We start from the raw sequence: 19,079 nt of genomic DNA on the forward strand, positions 1-19,079 counted from the left end.
CCGCTGTTCCAGCGTTGCGCAGTCATTCGTAAACGCGACAGAGATTGTGACGTCGAAGAGCAAGAATGAAAACCCCTACTACGGAATATAGTTTCACTGTTGAGTTCCTTGTTTATTCTTCTTTACTTGCTCCAGATCTACCGCTCTTTCTTTCCTTTCTTCTTGATTCTTTTCTCCGCGGTTCCTACATTTATTGTTCTCTGCTTTAGCAAAGCGAACTGGGGAAAACCAACTTTCCTTGCAGCAACAGGCGCACTTACGCGACGCGCAGACTACAATCAGTGGGCACCAATGACAGAGGGCTGGATATGGTCGTAGTGTCATACGTGACATTGTTTGGCGACCCTCGACCTTTCCAAACAATTATCCGTACGAGAAACTCAAGAGCAACATGCGCCTCGTAATCCATCGAATGCTTAAGAGTGCCGTGTACCGTGTAGAAGTAAGCTTTCCCGAAACCTTTTCGATCTTACATCTGGTTCAATCTGACTTCCTGTTGTCGCAACTGCAGTTCTGTCAGCCGGAGTTGCGCATGTCGATTTGCCGGAAAAGCTGTCCTATGTTGAGATTAAGATGTGTTGAAGCCCGCTGTTAAGATTTGTAACAAGTAACCTGGGCACAGCAATGAGAAATCGGACACCTCTTCCGATTGCTTGCGCACAAGATATATGCTAATTCGGCGTTTTTGTGCAGACATTAAAAATGCCGCACGCTTTCGGATTGCGCGAACAAGGCGCACAGCGTTCTAGAATCTAAACGCATGACGGCGATTTACGTCATAGCACAGAATTACACTTTGCGGGGTTCGAACTTTAGGAGAGTGCGCAAACAAGGTTCAAAAACAGAATTACGTTTTTTTCCACCTCCAGATCAGCACATTTGTGCAGAAAACGGCATTGCTGTGATTGATGACGAAGTTCATTATTTTCCTGTTCGGCCCGTTCCTGTTCGGCTCTTGTACCGTGCATTTTCTTCCTCTTTCCTTTCTTTCTCTTTTCTTTCTTTTTTGTGTATGTGTGTTTAGTTCCTGGGTCATCTTTACAGAACCGAGTGCTGCCCGATTACCCTTAATATAGCCACGCGTCAATGAACAGCCTGTCTACGACCTCAACTGCTCTCGCAGCGAAGCCTGTGGTACGCCGCCCAAGACTGCCCTGCAGCGGCTGCCCTCTCACTGCGCAGTAGCGGCCAACGTACGTGGAGGCTACGCTGCTGGCTCGGCACACCATTCTGCAGAGCTGCCCCCAATACATTTCTCTAGGAAGTATATATCAGCTTTTCCGTCTGAATTGTTTTGCGTGGTGCGTATAGCGTGTCGCATGAACTGATTCAGAATCATAACATCAGCATCGACCTGTTTGCACTTGCGATCCTAAGAGCCAGTTTCGCATGTCATCGGGCCTTAACAGGCGCCACCGGGCATGCCTGCATCTGCATTCGGCTAAATGACTAAAATACTTAACGTTTCCTTCACAAGACCAAGCGGATGAGGCCGTCACTGTGCCCATGCACGTGCAATATACAGTCAACCGCAACAGTTTACGAACTAGGGAATCTCGGGAAAACGTCCAACTTCCGAGCAGGCTGCAACAGTAGTCAGTAAAACCGAACATCGCAATGTTTGTTGTTCACGTGTACTGGTATAGAGGCTGTAAATTCGAATACTAGGCCGCGTTGCGAGGCGGTGCAGATATTGGGATTTTTCTCAGATCTCGTGTTCCGTGAAATTTCATGGTTGACTGTACGGGAAGACATAGCCGATATAATCTGGGCTTTCAGGTTACTTACTTTAGAAAGAAGAGCCTCGATGTCCCAACTGAATGTTCCTCGAAGACTGTAGTCTCTTGAGCTAGATACTTGCTTCGCCCATGGAGTAACGCTGCCTGAGCATCTCGCACATCGAAGCCACTTCTATACTTCTTCATAGACACGTGTATCAATGAGATACTTTAGCCAAGTGTTAAGTGTTGCGTTTTGTGCACTTTGTGTATCCTTGTTGTGAGTACACATAATTTCATTTTTAATCCTATCCATGTCGAGTAACATGTAGAGCACGTCGCCAGGCACATCCCTTCAGAAATAATTAAATGGCCTTTCACTATCTCTCTAATTTTACAATAGCTAACTGTCAAGTTCGGCGCCCACTCCGAGAAGTATTTCGATAAAACCAAGATTTCGCATAAAAGTATGTATGTGATTATATCTGGTCAAGACTTCGTTTTAAGAGCTTGTTTCAGTGATGCGACGCACCTTGTGCATTATAAGAGGCATTTGGCGCCAGCCTTCTTTTGCACACGCCAAACATTGTCTTGTTGTTTTTTTTTTAGTTGTTGTTTTTAACTGTGGCGCAATGGCAGCTCCATGTAGTGTCCACAAACCCTCCGATGAGGTCAACGGCACTTAGGCTCCACCTTCGAATTTATTTATTTATTTATTTATTTATTTGTTTATTTATTTATTTCTTAATTTATTTATTTATTTATTTAAACAATCCTTACAGCACCCCAGAGGCATTGGGTAAGAGTGTTATGTACAGGAAATGTCAAGGGCACTATTAACTAAAAATGAATAAAATAAAGGTATATTAGCAATAATTCGATAGATAAAAAATAACAGCAACATGCAAGCAATGCACAATATATATTAGCGGTTAACAAAATTATGCCACGCAAGGAACAACTGTCTAAAACAAAAAAAAAACTACATTTATCAAACAATAAAACACAACAGGGCACTATGTGATATCATCACTGTAATCTTTCTTCAGAAGGTTCCGAAGTGTTTTCTCTGACTTCCTATCAAATATCTTAGTATTATGGACCAAATCTATTGCTCGCGAGATGCCATCGTTCCTCCGTGCTTTACCGTTCTTAAGTAAACGTGCGCTCAGGAGCGTATTCTGCAACTAAAAATGAGAATGCTAGCACACAGTTGTAATCATATTATGCACAGAGTGTTTCTGGGAACACTTTCGAAAATTCTTAAATGTTTTCTGCGGCAGATAACACAATTCTATTTGATGAGGTGGTCTCCTCGAAGCGGCGGACACTACTTGCAAAAAAAAAATTGAAATACATAATTGACTAACTAACAAAATTCCCTTATCAACATTTTAGCTAATGAACTTGCGGCCCATATTGCAAGCTACAAGTTATAGCCGTGGAGTTCGCAATAGCGGATCCACTTGGAACGAATCCTCAGGATGAGACAAGCTTCGACATATTAATTCCCGAACTTTGCGGAGAAATTCGTTGGCGTTCTAGTTACTTTTGTGATTGCGTCCGTAAATGACGTTTTGTTAAAAAAGTAACTGAAACGCCAACACACTTCTCCACAAAGTTCGGGAATTAATGTCTCGAAACTGGTGTCATCTTCAGATCCGCCTTGCGAACTCCACGGCTAGAATTTCTAGAATGCAATATGGACCACAAGGTCATTATTAAAGCGCCAGTTGGCGAAATTTTCTTAATTACTCAATTATGCATTTCAGTTCTTGTGTTCAAGTAATGTCCGCCTCTTCGAGTAGACCAGCTCATGAACGATAATTGTGCTATTTGCTACAGGCAACCTTTAAAAAAAATTTGAAAGTGTTCGGAGAAACACCCGGTATGCCATGTATGAAATCTTCTAAAGTCATAAAAAGAAGTTAATAAGTTAATAAGTAATAAGTTACGCTCATAATAAGTTACGCTCATAATATTTCCAGTCGGCGTGCGCCTCTTGTAATGTTGAGAAATATTAGCGCTGACATCTTGTGAGCGCTACGTGGCATCATGGGTCTAAGTTTTCTATGGGAGGCATGCTGACGGCGACGTGAGGGTGCTCAAGGGGATGTAAGGTGAGTGTCTTGTACCAAGGCGGTTTGATCAAAGCAAACCCGTAGGTTTTGCTCCAGGGGCTCTGCACTTCTATGAATAACCTGTACGCATGGCGGTGAAGTCTCCCTCCGCCACCCCACCATTTATGTTCTCCCGCGCTTCCAATGAATTCAACAAAGTAAAGTGTCGTTACCGGCATGCTCATCGAACGTCCCTCTTAGTTTCGACAACTGAAGAACAGCCGATGAATTAACAAGAGGTAGGACCGACTAATTATACCTTCTATATATCACAGCTAATACTGTTGATCAAAGCGGCACCACTGCTTTTCTGCTTGTACTCTTTCATTGTCACTGGTGATTTTGCACTCAACAGGTATTTTGTATTAATGCGTTAGCGTTATTAGGGTATTTCACACCGGTTCCGGGGGCTATGTATCGATTTATATGCCGGAATTCTGGTGTTTTAAGTCCCAAAACAAGATTTGATTATGAGTGGGAGCCTCCGGATTAATTTTGACCACCAGGGGATCTTTAACGTTCCCCCTCAATGCACGGGGCGCGGGCGGTTTTCTTTTTTTTTTTTTTTGCATTTCACCTTCGTGAACCTTTCAGCCGTGGACTCAGCGACGTTACGCAGGCTCCAAACGGACACATACATAAACCTACATAAATTGCACATATAGTACCCAACAGCATACAAGTACATATGCCCGTGGTGTGGGAGCACACCAACGCTCTACCACATCATGCGGGAGTGTACGGCTCATACAGAAGAACAAGAAGATCATAACACGAGAGCGAGGTGCGAGGCATTGCTATCCAGCTCCGCCCTCGGGGATCAGCTCAGGCTCGTCCGGAGGGCAGAAAGGATGGCGAGGGCCAGCGGTGCCTTGGAATAGGGGCCCGACCACACGAGGATACCCCGTTTTAGGGGCAACGAAGTTCTTTCTACCAATAAACTTTTGTTCTTCTTCTTCACCTTCGTGGAAATGTGGCCGCCGCGGCCGGGCTTCGATTCCGCGGCCTCGTGCTTCAACACGCCATCAACACGTCAACACGCAATCGTCGTTACATAGGTGTGAGCTTGCCATCGTCGTTACGCAGTCGTTTTATTATTGTCATCATTTCGGTAACGTCATCCCATTGACGTCATGCCGTCATACCACCTTCGTCGTTCGAACGACGTCAGTCTTTCTTCGTTATTGCTTTTAACCATGCTGTTGCCATTAAGCCGCTGTTGTCATGCCGTCATCGCCAAACAGTCACTCTCATGCCTCCATGCCTAGTCTCCATGCCTCATGCCTCGTCGTGATGTCGTCGTGGTAGTGCCATCATCGTCACTCCAGCTTCGTCTCTGGCCACGCCATCGTCGTCACGCAATCATCGTCACACAGGTTTAGTGATACAGTCATCGTCATGCTATTGTCATCATACTCTCGCCATCATCCCATGTCCTCTTGCCGTTATCATGCCATCGTCGTAAATGCGTCATCGTCGTCGTCATGCATTCGTTGTCATACCATAGTCGGGATGCCATTGAAGTCGTTCGGTTGTCATCACTGTAGCCTCGACATTCGACTTCCTTCATGCCGTCGTCGTCATTACGCTGTCGTCCCGCCATTGTCACCAGGTTGGCCTTTCAATATCGTCATCACTTCAGTATCTTCATCCCATGTTCGTCATCCCGCCTTGCGTACCACCTTCGTCGATCCATCTGCGTCATTCTTTGTTCATCATTCTATCGAAATCACGCTGACCTCATTAAATCGTGATTATGCCGCCCTTGTCATGCTGCCGTTGTCATTTCGTCGTCGTCACACAGACGCTACCATGCATCCGTTATCCGTTGTCATACCGTCATCGTCATGCCATCTTGGTCGAGCCATCCTCGTCATTCCCTCTTCTTCATCCGGTTGTCGTCATACCTTCGTCATCATGCCATCATCGTCATAAAGTCGTCATCATATCATTGTCCTCATCTCGTTGTCACGTTGTCATCGTTACACCATGGTTACAATTTAAGAAACGACATCTCTTTGTTGTCATGCCGTCGTCGTTATACGCCTTCGTCATTCCATCAACCTAATGCCTTCATGATTCGTCGTCAGGCATTAATGCTCACGGGTGACCTTGTCAAGCAAGTGCTACAGCAAAGTGGGTCGATATCGTAGTATGTGGCATGTAGCCTAAGCAACGAATGTCTCAGACTTGCTACTACACGTGTTAAGTAAACGTGGTTTCGGGAAGAAGGTCAATGTCTCGGTTGCTATCCGCATTATCATCGACAGACATCGTGAAATGAGTTCGGCCGTATCTTTCTTTAAATAATGAGATACCATAAAGGAGAAAGCTTTTCTTTTTTCTGCAGTGTATGAGTCAACGAGGTATTAAAGTTCCCTATTTAAGAGACTTTCACATCATCTGATAGCCAGTACGCATACGTAAATACATAATGCTACATTCAGGAGATTTGTGTGCACTAAACACGCAATACCTTTACAAGTTCCGAGAAGTAATACTGGTATCGTACCACAATGTTTACCTATACGTATACATAAACAATTTTCTTTAATGTGCGGATTATCGAAGGGACGTAGGCTTATCCCGATTGTGTTAGAAATAAAAATTGGACATGAACCATATGAGGATGATTCTCGAATTTAAGCGATAGCCTTGGTCTAGAAAGAGAGAGAGGAAGAAAGCAGGGAGAGAAACGGTGAAGACCTTCTAAGAAATGCCACTGCGAACATTTATTCATTAGCCCTATGGCCTAATCTCATGATGCCTCTGGTATACTGCCAGGTTTCCCTGTATCCAGGATCGGCCCGCTTTACAAACCTCATTAAAATCATTGCGAGCACAAGCATCGCTCGCAATTATCAGAATCGGTCCACCTAGTCACCTCCAGTGTAACCAGAATATTCCCAGCTTTGATTAAACGGTCTTCAGGATCGGCCCAACTTACTCGACCACACAACCATGCACTCAAAATGAAAGGACGAGACAAAGAAAGCTTCGCTTGGATATCTGCTACATGGTCATGTTCTTGTGTATAATTCGCTGCAAAGCTACATCATTTATGATCATTGTATAAAAATAAAGGAATTATGCTTTTTAACTTTGAGCTTCGCGGCCGGATAACGCCGACTCAATGCCACCTTGGCCTTATTACCGAGACACATATCGTCATGGAACGGCGTCGTCTCTCTTTACGGTTTCGACAAACTCGTGCTGATGCCTCGAGATTTCACAGCGGCTGGTGTGAGCAGCGTGGAGGCCAAAGGCTTCAAAATTTGCGCTCACGATAATACTGGGGCACGCCGTACTTGTGAGTGAATTTTAGCATTCATGCAGCATTTGCAAATTATTTTAGCCATTCTTAAAGTGAAGGTTTCCTTGCGTGCCCCCTATCTCCCTCTTGTACCAGTGTGAGGCAAGCTGTATAAATCTTAAATGTTGGAAGATGTGTCGTACTTTTCTGTGCATAGACCTGCCATCCTCATTCTTTCGTCAACAAGCGTAATATATCACTTTCATCCTGTGGCATCACTGCATAGATGTTCCGCGCTTAGCAAGCACCTGATTTGATGTTTGCATTTTGGCATAGCTTGTAGACATTGTAGTATATAAATATAAACGTACACGACATTATAGTTGTGAGCGGTACATCGTACAAACATAAACAGTGCATGAGACTACACGTCGCTAACAATCGAAAGTAAACACAACCGCACGCAACGCTGACACTGCTTGGCGCATGCTTCCCTTCAGATAGATTCCGCCATTTGCAAGTTTCATGCCATTAACTCTCTTTGGGAACTTAGCCCAGCTTGCGGTGAATCTCTCTGTCTTATGTCTCCATGTATACCTATGTATCAATGTATGTCCATGCCTAAACTCTTTTCCGCCAACTAAGTAGTCAGTCATCAATGGGTAGAGGTACGGGCTGCTGTGCTGGGGCAACCGGGTTCAAAACCAACCGTTGGGCCAACTTGGTTCGTCAACTGCGTGGGCAGCTGGCTAAAGGGTTTCGAGATTAAGTGGGCTTGCTTTAAATACGGGTGCCAGAGTGGGTAAAAAAGAATATCATAGTCTGTAGCGCCCAGTGCTGCTGTCTTGGGTGAACCAGGTTCAAAATCAACCATTGGACAAACTCGGGTTACTGGCTATCTAACCCTGGCATGTGGGTTTCTTCAATAAATCTTTCTGACGTCAAATAAGATCCCTGCAAATGGGTCACTGGGCAGATGCGTTGGCATTTATGCATAGGGGTTCGAGATTAAGTTCGCTTGCTCTAAATGTGGGTATGAGAGCTAAAAATAAAGTCGCAGTTTCGCCAGAAAGGCAAAGCACCCATTGCGATAGCAAATCATCAGACAGCCATACGAAGTAAGGATAGCACTTTTACCGGACGTATAAACTTGTAAACATTGGCTTGCTAACTAAATTAACAAGCATGGTGTCAGCGCGCACAGCAAACATGAACCCAACAAACTCGTTGACCGCGGACACTCGCTGTCGAAGCGCTGGCGTGAGCAAATGCGGCCACAGCAGCGGGCGAAGTGACTTTGGCGTTGTGTATCGCGTCAGCGCAAGCTCAGCCACCAGAATACATAGCACGCACAAATCTACGAGCCGTCGACGCAGCTAGACTGTCCCAAACTCAGATCTCTCAAGATACGGCCGCGCGACCACGCGCAGCTGTCCCGTACACAGTTGCAGCCGGAGTAGAACGCCGCCCCACTTTCTCTCCTCCCCCCCCGGCGCCTCGCCACGTTGGGTGCCTCGCGCGAGACGGAACACGGCGCGCTTCGTCACCGCTCTCCTCCCTTTCGCGCCGCCGAGATTGAGCCGCTATGGTCAGCACCCCTCGCACGCTTTCACTCGCGCACACAGCGTAGGGCACGCGGCTAGGGTGCTATCACCTTTGGACTTTATACAGAACGTCACGGCGACGCCAACGGCGACGGCAGAAATGCGCCCGGCAAGTCCATCTCATTGACGAGAATTGTGTCATCTGCCACAGGCAATTTCTAAAAAAAATTGGAAGTGTTCGCTGAAACCCTATTTGCTGTAGCGTTTGAATGTTTGATAAATGTCGTTACTTCTACTTCTAAGTAGATCTGGAAAGCTGTATAGATGATATCGTTCCTGATATCTTAACCTATCAAGAACATGTACCGACATTAAATTATGGGGCAAAATACAGATTTTTCTTTGGCCAATTTGGCTGTCGAAAATGCAAGATCGAATTTTTTCTGGTCTCATGAACACACTGCCGCCACAGCGCGGATAAAAGGGGTTTTGATGTGTTTGCCTGAGTTTCAAATCTTCTTCTATACTGCGTGTCAACCAACGTCACGCTTCTTCGGACTGTTGACCCATGTGCATTATTACGGTGGACGTGTTTCCACGCAGTAAAAAAAAAAAAAATTCGGGCAGAAGCCATCCCGGACTGTCAACGTTATTGCGATTAGCATTGAAGGAATCTCGGCATTGCTTGGTAAGCAAACACCGCATTGCCACTGCCGGAACGCGTCGTGTCATGAGGCTTATTCTGCAGGCGGCCTCCCGTCTAGCGCTTCCTTCTGGACACGGTGTGCCATCCATTCCCGTCGCCGCGAAGGCGACGCGTCACGCGTGTGCAAATACATACTCGGACGACATTGACCATATGTGAGCCGATTCGATTCCTACCAGTGCTGAAGAAAGTTTAAAGTATTTGTTTTTGTTCTTTGTTTTTGTTTTTTGTCATTGCAGAGCGACAAGAACCCAGTGGCATAGGTACCCAGTGATCCAGGTTGGCGCCAAAGAGATTCACTGAAGAACTGCACATATTAAGAGACACATACCCGGTGACCCAAGCTGTACCGGGAAAGGAGTTCATTGAAGAGCGGCGAGGAACCGGTGTCACATACCCAGTTCCAGCCACCAAAGTCGGTCCGGCGGGTGGTGTCGAACCAGGTTACCCCAGCACTGAAGCCTGATACTCTACCCATTAGTCCACGGTCTAAGTTTGGAGGAAAGAGGTTAGGTGGTACAGACAGACAAACATACCGCAAGCCGGGTGAAATTCCCAAAGAATGCTAGTCAGCATTAAAAAAGAAAAGTCAAAGCCGTGTTATGTAAGAAGTAATTTTCATGTTCCATTTTTTACGTTCGTAATTGGCTGGCATGAAGTCACGAAATCGTTTTCTCCAGTACCGGCAGCTTGTTGCGACGGACGATGTAAAGGTGAATAGAATCGAAGTAAAGGAATCCATATATAATACGACCTCCCCCCCCCCCCCTTCCCGACTGCGCCCGTGTTCTGGCAGGGGTAGAGTGCAATTTTTGGTAAGATTTCGAGAACCACGCCTGTCATCACGTACAAGCACGTTCTTTCGGAATGTCATCAAAAGGACATCCCGAAAAATTGCGGAATTTGGCAGAGCTAGGCAATTTCCAGCTCCCCTGCATATACGCCTAAGCGCAATATCGAACAAATCCGTTTCGCAATAAATGTTGGAAGGATTTCGGCGGCAGATTGAATTTGACGATTTTGAGTACACTAGGGCATGCAGTAGCGCAGCCCGACGTTATAACACGGGGAAGACGAAGAGCAATGGTTCCCTTTTTCCCAACCGCACAGACGAGAAACATCGTAATCTTCCCAGTAACGGGACAAAGAAAATAAACAGGAAGGACATCTTTCTCGTTCGAAGAACAAAGGATTGAAGAGATTGCGTGAAGGAAGGAAATTGCTTGAAACCTAATCTCGCAGCGCCGGCTCTAAGCTTCATTCTTGCAGGCTCTATTCAGTTCGTTTTTTTTTTTAATAACCTCCCTTGACAACAGTTGCTAAATTGAAAAACGTATGAGACGAAAGGGACTGCACTCTTTTCCAGACTCTTGCAGGTTTTCCGTAAGAAGTTACTGGTTTACGCGATGAAGTGCTCCACATACACCAACAGACGCGACACGAGGACCACCGGCAGTATAGTATAGGGCAACCGGCGCACTTCCGCCGTGTCTCGCACGCACCTTCTTCCGCTGCACTCATTTCTACGCGCATCGCTCTTTTTTATTCCCTTTTCGCCATCATACGCTTCGCTGCTCGATCCCGGTGCCTACCTGTGTTTCGAAACTTACTCGAAGGAGCGGTTTTCCGCTCGACAGAGGGACCTTCATCACCAAACTGTATACACAGCCGGCCGCGCGAGAAAAAAATACGAGAGAAGAGGCAGAAATAAAGTGCGCAAGAAAGAAAGAAACATTGAGAGAGAGAGAGAGAGAGAGAGAGAGAGAGAGAGAGAGAGAGAGAGAGAGAGAGAGAGAGAGAGGTGAAAGTGGGCAGAGATTAATTTGTCGATCGAACGGGCCCAAAAACCAGGAACGGTGACGCAGCCACGCGCTGTCACTTCAGTGTGCTTCCAACCCGTGTCGTTGAGGTGGTGAGCGAGAATTATTGCGAGGTGCGCTGAACGGTGTCACTGCAACGGACGTCTAATTAGCCGGAGGCCTCAAAGCTGGCCGGCGCGTCGTGTCGACAGTGGTCGATTTGTACGTATATTGCGGTGGGCGCTGTGACGGCAGAATGGTCGCGGTGTTCGTCTCTGTTCGCTCGATTTCTCTCCCGTTGGATACAAAAATGGGCAATCGCCGGGAAAAACAAGAAAGAAAAAGATAGCAACTACCTGTCAACAACAGCTAACACAAACAAATGACGCGCTGGCGAGCTAGTTGACGTGTTTACGCGTGTACCAATTGCGCAGCGCTTATGAACAATGAACGAAGTAGACACGGGACATGTGTTCCTCTCCGTTGTATACACGTGCTGTGTTGCATGCGCAAACACTAAACAGTTCGTGAGTGAGGGTGAAACGTTCGCGCCCTATGAGAAGGGCGGAATAAGAAAGCACGTGCAATACATTAAGAGCATAATATCAAAGTACTCAAAATCTCGTAATGCATTTTTGTTACAGTTATGATCTTTCCGCAAAGTGAAATGCGGTTCGGGATAATGTTGACCTGAAGAGAAATATATCTAGCGGCACACATCGAACACGTATTTCTTGAAATTGATGATGGGCAGGAAGTTTCTGGCAAATTGTTTATGCTTTAAGTACTGGCAGATTTTAATTTTGCGATTCCAAGACGTCACCTAAGGTTACTAATTGAGCAATTTAACTGACGAACTTTGTAATTAACATTCATACAGCTTTAGCATCTATATAAATCAAATGAAGTAGCAGAAAGCGTGTGTATGCCTGCCAACATTCCCGAATTTTCCGTAAAGTTTATTAACTCGAGCTCATTTTACGAATGTTACAATTTCGCGTCAGTTTTTCGAGAACAGCTTCAGTTCGAGAAAATGTTTTAAAGGTGTCGAAGAATGCGGTGGCGCCAGGTGACAAATATAATGACAGTCGCCTAATTATAACAATGTGTTTGCGTTCCGTTCTTCGCTTTCCATTCTTTGCGTTCTTCAATCACCACACCTCAACTATTCAGAACTCATCACCAAGTAGCTACGAGTTCATGTTGCGATCACCTTAATCAACCTTAATTCACCTTCTCCAATTTGTACCAACTTCAATCCACCTGAATCCCTTCTAACGTCGCAGTCAGATGGCTACGACGTGACGTGTGCAATGACGCACGCACTAGGCACACCTTTAGTCAGCCAGACGGAAGACACAGGCTAAGGGCAAACTAAATTAAAATGCTTCCTTTTACCTCTTCCCTCCCCTCTCGTCATGTTCATTTACACTTTACGAATCTTATTATTTCATTATTTACAGGTTGGCAGGTATGGTGGGCGTTCATAACCTCTGCTTTTGATCCCATAGCTAGTGTTTCGTTCGTTCGTTCGTTCGTTCGTTCGTTCGTTCGTTCGTTCGTTCGTTCGTTCGCTCGTTCGCTCGTTCGCTCGCTCGCTCGCTCGTTCGTTCGTTCGTTCGCTCGTTCGTTCGTTCGTTCGTTCGTTCGTTCGTTCGTTCGGTCGGTCGGTCGGTCGGTCGGTCGGTCGGTCGGTCGGTCGGTCGGTCGGTCTGTCTGTCTGTCTGTCTGTCTGTCTGTCATATCCGTATTGGTGAGGAACATGTGGTATACAGGACGAGAGCGGAGCACACGGAAGCTCGAAGCAACTTCTTTCTCGAGCAATTCGCCAGATGAGCTGGCATCTGCTACTCAGAAGAGAGAGCGAGAGGGAGATAGATCTAATATGAGAGGAAAGCTGATGGGTCGCGCTCAACTATTACGTTCTAGCATCCTACTCAGCGTTGCAGAAGGAAAAGAGGGAACGAAAGGAGGAGAAAGTTAATAATAATAATAATAATAATAATAATAATAATAATAATAATAATAAAGAAAAGGCATTAAAACTTAAGAATCAACCGGAAACACTAATTACAACCGTATATCCTGTTAGCGTTCCGAAACAACCGGAACAGAAGCAATGCCCGGACGAATGTCGACAGTAATGCGATTATCAGCGAAGCAAAGTAACGGCACGCGGTATCGTCACCACAGACACGCATCACGCACGAGGCGTGTATGCACCCGGGCTCCTCTCCCACGCTTCCCACCTCGTTGAAGAATGGACAAAGTGGGAGAAAAGGATTCAAAGCCCATTGTTTCAGTACCAACTAAGGGCCGTCCAGAGGGCCCCCGATGTCGCTGAAAGGCTTGGCCTGACAGTGCCAACGTGGGAGCGGCCCGCCTTGGCTTAAGAAGTCGAGCCTCCGGACCTCATTACAATAAATGTTTTCACACACACACACACGGGACAAGCTGTGTCATTCAGCGGCACCGCCGCGAAGTCCGCGCGTGGAGCTAGTGCGAATACACGCCCAGAGAAATTTGTCTGAATGTCAGTGACGCGGCTCCGATTTCGCCCAAGCACTGGAGAAATCTTAAACGATGTTTTTGCCACTGAATAGCGGCACATGCAAAGTGGCTCATGGTTACACGATTGGTCGAAGAGGTTCTTTCAAGAGCGGCAGATACTGAATGGCACGCACCCTTTGAACCAAGTTGGCATTAAAGAGGGTCATTGAATGGCGACGCGTAACCAGTGGCACATACTCAGGGGACTAATTAGGTGACAAAAAGAGGTTCATTGAAGAGCGGCGCGCACCCAGTAGCACAAGCTGAAGTGAAATGGGCCAACTGATGAGTGGCACCTACGCACTGTCGCACACCCATTGACACAAGATAGTCCGGCGGCAAGTTTCGAACGAGGTCCCCTCGGCACAGCACACACCCCCTCCTCTCCCAATGGTCCACACAATGAAGCGCGGGCTTCTCAGTGTCCCAAGTCGGCGGGGAAGGACATACATACCTACATACATACATACATACATGCATACATACATACATACACAGATAGATAGATAGATAGATAGATAGATAGATAGATAGATAGATAGATAGATAGATAGATAGATAGATAGATAGATAGATAGATAGATAGATAGATAGATAGATAGATAGATAGATAGCCTGCGAATACACGCAACGTGCCTCGAGCGGCTATTCGCGCGGCAATTTTGCGTGCATTTGCGGGCTTCTTTAACGCTCGTGAAAACAGTTTTATGTAGCACGCATTGAGCAACGATAAACTGTATTGGGAGTTCTTCGTGTTGCTCTACACTTCTCTCATTGATAGTTTTCACCTAATTATAATATTCCAGATGCTGAACAATTCATTAGTTAGGTTAATTATCTAATTAGGCGGAATGAGAAAAATAATCTGAGTATCTCCAAGTGACGGCAAACAACATTATCTTGGTTCCGTCCAGCTACGTAGCATTCGCATATTTTTAAACTCTGGCAACCGAGAGCTCGAGGATCATATGGTTCCCCGCGCACGTCACCACGGAACGTCACACGCTCCCGAACCTAAAGGAGACGGCACACCGGACGGCGCGAGACATGACCCGCCGCGCCGAACAGGGTAACGCCTCTCGCACGGTAGCGAACACCCCTCGCGCAGAACGGGACAGGCTCACCAGATACAATGACATAACCAGTGCATATTTGAACGCCAGGAGGATATACCCACTGCCGAGTCCCAAATTGAACAGGAGGCAGGCAGTCGCCTGAAGACAGCTTCAGACGAACACCTTGCCTAATCTATTCTGTCTGAAACGTATCTTCCCAGGTAAGCATCAGGACGACACGTGCAAATTGTGTCAGGCAGGAACAGTAACACTCAAACAGATGCTGTGGGAGTGCAGTGAAGTCATAGTAAGGATGGCAGTTGCTCCGAAGACCCTGTCGTCGAGGTGGGCCGCCACTCTTCGCATCTCAGACCTCGGAATCCAGACGTGGGCAGTCCAGCAAGCCCATGAGGCGGCGTTGAGGCAGTGCCTTGACGTTCCCCCGTGGCAGATCTGAGCCCGGGTCGCGTTAAACCTTGCCGGACGTACAATAAAGTTGTATGCACCCATCCATGACTATAGTTAGCTGGGTCACCGTGTATACTATTCCCAGCACACAGGCGTACCTCCCACTACCGAGCATGATTCTCAGGCTGTCAAGATCACTTGGTAGATCTAAAGATAGTAAGTTCCGCGTTGCACAAAACAACAGAAGTCTGGCTTACCCAGGCACTACATTTTCCTTTTATGAAAAACGCTTCTAATAGCTGACGTGCCATTTTATCTTTACTGCTGCCCGGTAACTTCGCATCATGAAATAGCGGCTTACAAGGGCAGGCTTTACAGCACGCTGAAAGATGCGCAGCGAAGTCCTTCTTCAGGTTATTAGCACGCTCCCTCATTCGATCATTGTCGCAGAAGCCTGTTTGTCCTATACAGGACTTTCCACAAGACAGGGGGATTTCCTAAACCACGCCGGTGGCGCAACCTACAGAAGGTTTGACGTGTTTTACTTGGCAGCCTAACATTATGCGGGGACACAGTTAGGCAAGCCTGTTTGATCTGTGTCCCCGCATAATGGACAGCCCGTATTTCATGAGGAGAAAATCCTGGGCAGAAGTAGATAAAACAGCACGCGAGCTATTAGAAGTGTTTTACATAAAAGAAAGTGGTGCCTGTGTAAGCACGACTTGCTTTGTACAACGAGGAGCTTACTTTCTTTATATATACCAAGGGATCTTGCCGGCCCTGATAATCGCCCTTGGTAGTGGTAGGTGTGCCTGCTTGTTGGGAACAGTATATATATACTCTTTTCGCTGTCTCTCAAATAAAGTTGTTATCGTTGGGACGGTGTTCTGCGCCTATTGTTTGTAATTGTGCCTTCGCGCTTATGTCGAGAACCTCGGAGGGACGCGTGAAAAGTTTCACCGTCGCTGCCTTCGTCGGGAGGAGAAAAATGAAGAGACGCCAGAAAAAACGCAAGGGAGAGGAGGCACAGCGTGATTGGATACATCAAGCACTGACGTCACCGCCGAAGCTGGCGTAATGTTCAAAGAAGACGCGCAACATTGGTGAGATAGCACTGGAGTGCACAGGCAAGGAAGGGAAGGAGGGCAGTAGCGGCGCCAAGAAATAACTCGCTGCACCTTCGATAGGAGGTCCTGGCATAATGTAAAGATCCATTTCGCTGTATTTTATTATTTTGCTACCGCCCACTAGTAACGGCTCGCCGCGGTCTCGGTGATATCGCGGGCGGAGTGAAGCTATATATATATATATATATATATATATATATATATATATATATATATATATATATATATATAGGAACTTATCGTCGAAGCGTGAAAATTGACAGCAGCGTTAAATTCCACGGTAAACGGCGATCACTCTCAGTTTCGCCTAAGTCTCCTCGGAAAAATACACTCTAAAAACAGTTGCTACCTTTGGGGTGTACATTTGCCACACAACAATAATCGTAATGTATCTTGTCCGCAGTTCCTTTCCTTAACGCTGCGAGCCCTGTACTTCCAAGTCGCGAACGGCATGCGCATAATCAGCATGGCAGAGCATTCTCAACAGGAAAGTAACGAGCGCGGCGTTTTCAAGAAAGGAAACGCTAGCAAGACATGGGACGATTATTGTTGTGTGGTAAATATACACCCCAAAGGGTGCAACTGTTTTTAAAGTGTAGAGCATATTTTTGGGTGTAATATTCGCAAGACTCCCTTTTGAGACAGCACGTAAATATAGCCTTTGACAGTTAACTCATGGAATCTATACTACTGCACATTTTTCCCCATCCTCTACCCCCCACACAAGCCCGGGAGACATGGTAATCGCTTCAGCCACAAAGAGAGAGAAAGAGAGACTTAACAGTCAAAGTTCCTTCTTTAAACAAAAGACTGAGACATCTAAGGGAATAGTGGAATAGATTGAGGTACACTTGCAGCAGCGCATTCTTTCGAACTTCTGTAGAGACTACGTTATGCATCTGATTACTCTCTCTCTTTTAACCAGCCTTGGCAACAGCTGCGAAGCTAAATTAAGAAAGCGGCACCATGAGTAAGAGTGTAATCGTCAAGGACTCAGGGCCCTTTTTCAAACAACCACCGACACGAACTACAGCAACCACACACCAACGAAAAACAGGCACAATGCACAGGCACGATACGCGATGACGCACTTCCGCCCGGCCTCTTTGTAGACAGACACTCTTCTGCGACAGATTTCTGTCCGTTTCGTTTTATTGCAGTCTCTTACGCTTATTGCTTCGGGCTCGGCTTACGAGCGTTGCGTAATGTTACGAGGCAGAACGGTCTTTTGGAGCCGCATATATGTACGGGTGTCTGGATGCAAATAGAAGATGCAAGCAAAATAAAAAAAAAACAAGGAGAAGAGAGGGGGGTGCCGCATGCATGGGAGAAACAGTGTGCACGCGATAGACATTAAAGAAAGCAATGAAGGGGAATGGACGCATGGATTCCCTTCGCGGTCACGGAGACCGAAGAATCAAAAGTATGTTCGCTTGCCTTCGCTCTTCTCATTCGAGTTTTTTGACTAGGACCGTTATACAGCTGCTAGAATATAATTGAGGTGGACGTTTGCAGGGAGGAGCAAACGACATGTATATATAGTACGAGTTAACCCGGACAGCTTACGAAACGCTTTTTGGTCTGATATTTCTATTCCGAGTGCGCTGCGACTATAGAGAGCGAAACGGGGAGTGCGACTGGTCGGGCTGTATACAGTAGGGGAAGGGCGCTGGTGGTATGGTTGCAGTTTTTGGACGGAAATTATTCCGCCTGGGCCTCTCGGACAGCGAGGATGTGTCACCCGACGTTGATTAATTCCGAGTCTCCAAGGAATGCAATCAACCGTCATAGGACTCGCTTCCTGAGTAGTGCAAAAAAAAAAAAAAACAACGACAGCCGCAATCATTTCAGTAGGTATGGAAAACACGACGCCGATTCAACATACATTGCACAATCTGAGAGTGCCGGATGTATTTAACGGTGACCTGGTGCTCGACCGTCAAGACAGGGGGGGGGGGGGGGGAAACGACAGTGAAAATCCGACTTCGAGCGTTTAACTGCTGTCGCAGTTAAACGCCAGAGCAGTAGCCGATTAATAAAGCTTCAGGATTGAGCAGTTCCGTCTAAGCGTGAACTCCTTGTGCAGATCATGAAATCCGCACCAAATGAGACGCGAACAGAACATATCGCGTGGTCGGAGCATAACTAAAGGTATTAGTGCGCGCTGTCCAGTCATCAGCACTGACTGGCGCGCACATCCGGTTTGACCACAATGGGCGATGATGCTCCCCATATCCTGCGATATTTTCGTTTCTGTTCGGGTTCTCTGTTATTTGAAAGCGAGTGAAGAAAAAGCAAAGAAAACAGAAGCTAAAATATCGCAGTACGACGAGCATGGCCGCCCCTGCAGGCACAACGGATGAACGAATCTATCTCGAGTGAAGACGGTTAAACTGCGCAAACTGCACCACGCTCAGCGCTGTTCGCGTTTCATTTGACGCCAATAGTACTTATCTTTTTCCGTAGGATATAAAGTTTCTGATTTGATGTTTTATTTATTTGAAGATCTCTTTTTAGATTCTGGTCTCCTTTAATAATTACAGCGCGTACAATATCTATTGTAGTACCTCACTAAGCTGCTCAGATTCTTGTACATGTTCCAGTTTTCGAGACGCTTGTAGTTCCATGCTTTTGTTGACAACCTACACCCTCACGACATGGTATTCCGTAAATCTCTCTCCACCCAAGATGTCATGCTTCGCCCGAAGCACGACATCATTGCACCTAACACTAGCGTAGACACTCAGGCATTTCTAGACCTCGATCTTCATGGAGCTTTTAATACCATCAGCGATCTCG

General features: G+C 46.4%; 1 protein-coding gene across 1 annotated transcript in view; it reads right to left on the bottom strand.

Annotated features, from left to right (window-relative positions):
- LOC142579657 (vesicular glutamate transporter 3-like) overlaps positions 1 to 19,079 on the bottom strand; it is a 213,767-nt gene that overhangs the window by 118,956 nt on the left and 75,732 nt on the right. The window lies entirely within an intron of this gene.

This window comes from Dermacentor variabilis, chromosome 4 (genome assembly GCF_050947875.1).
Source record: "Dermacentor variabilis isolate Ectoservices chromosome 4, ASM5094787v1, whole genome shotgun sequence".
NCBI lineage: Eukaryota > Metazoa > Arthropoda > Arachnida > Ixodida > Ixodidae > Dermacentor > Dermacentor variabilis.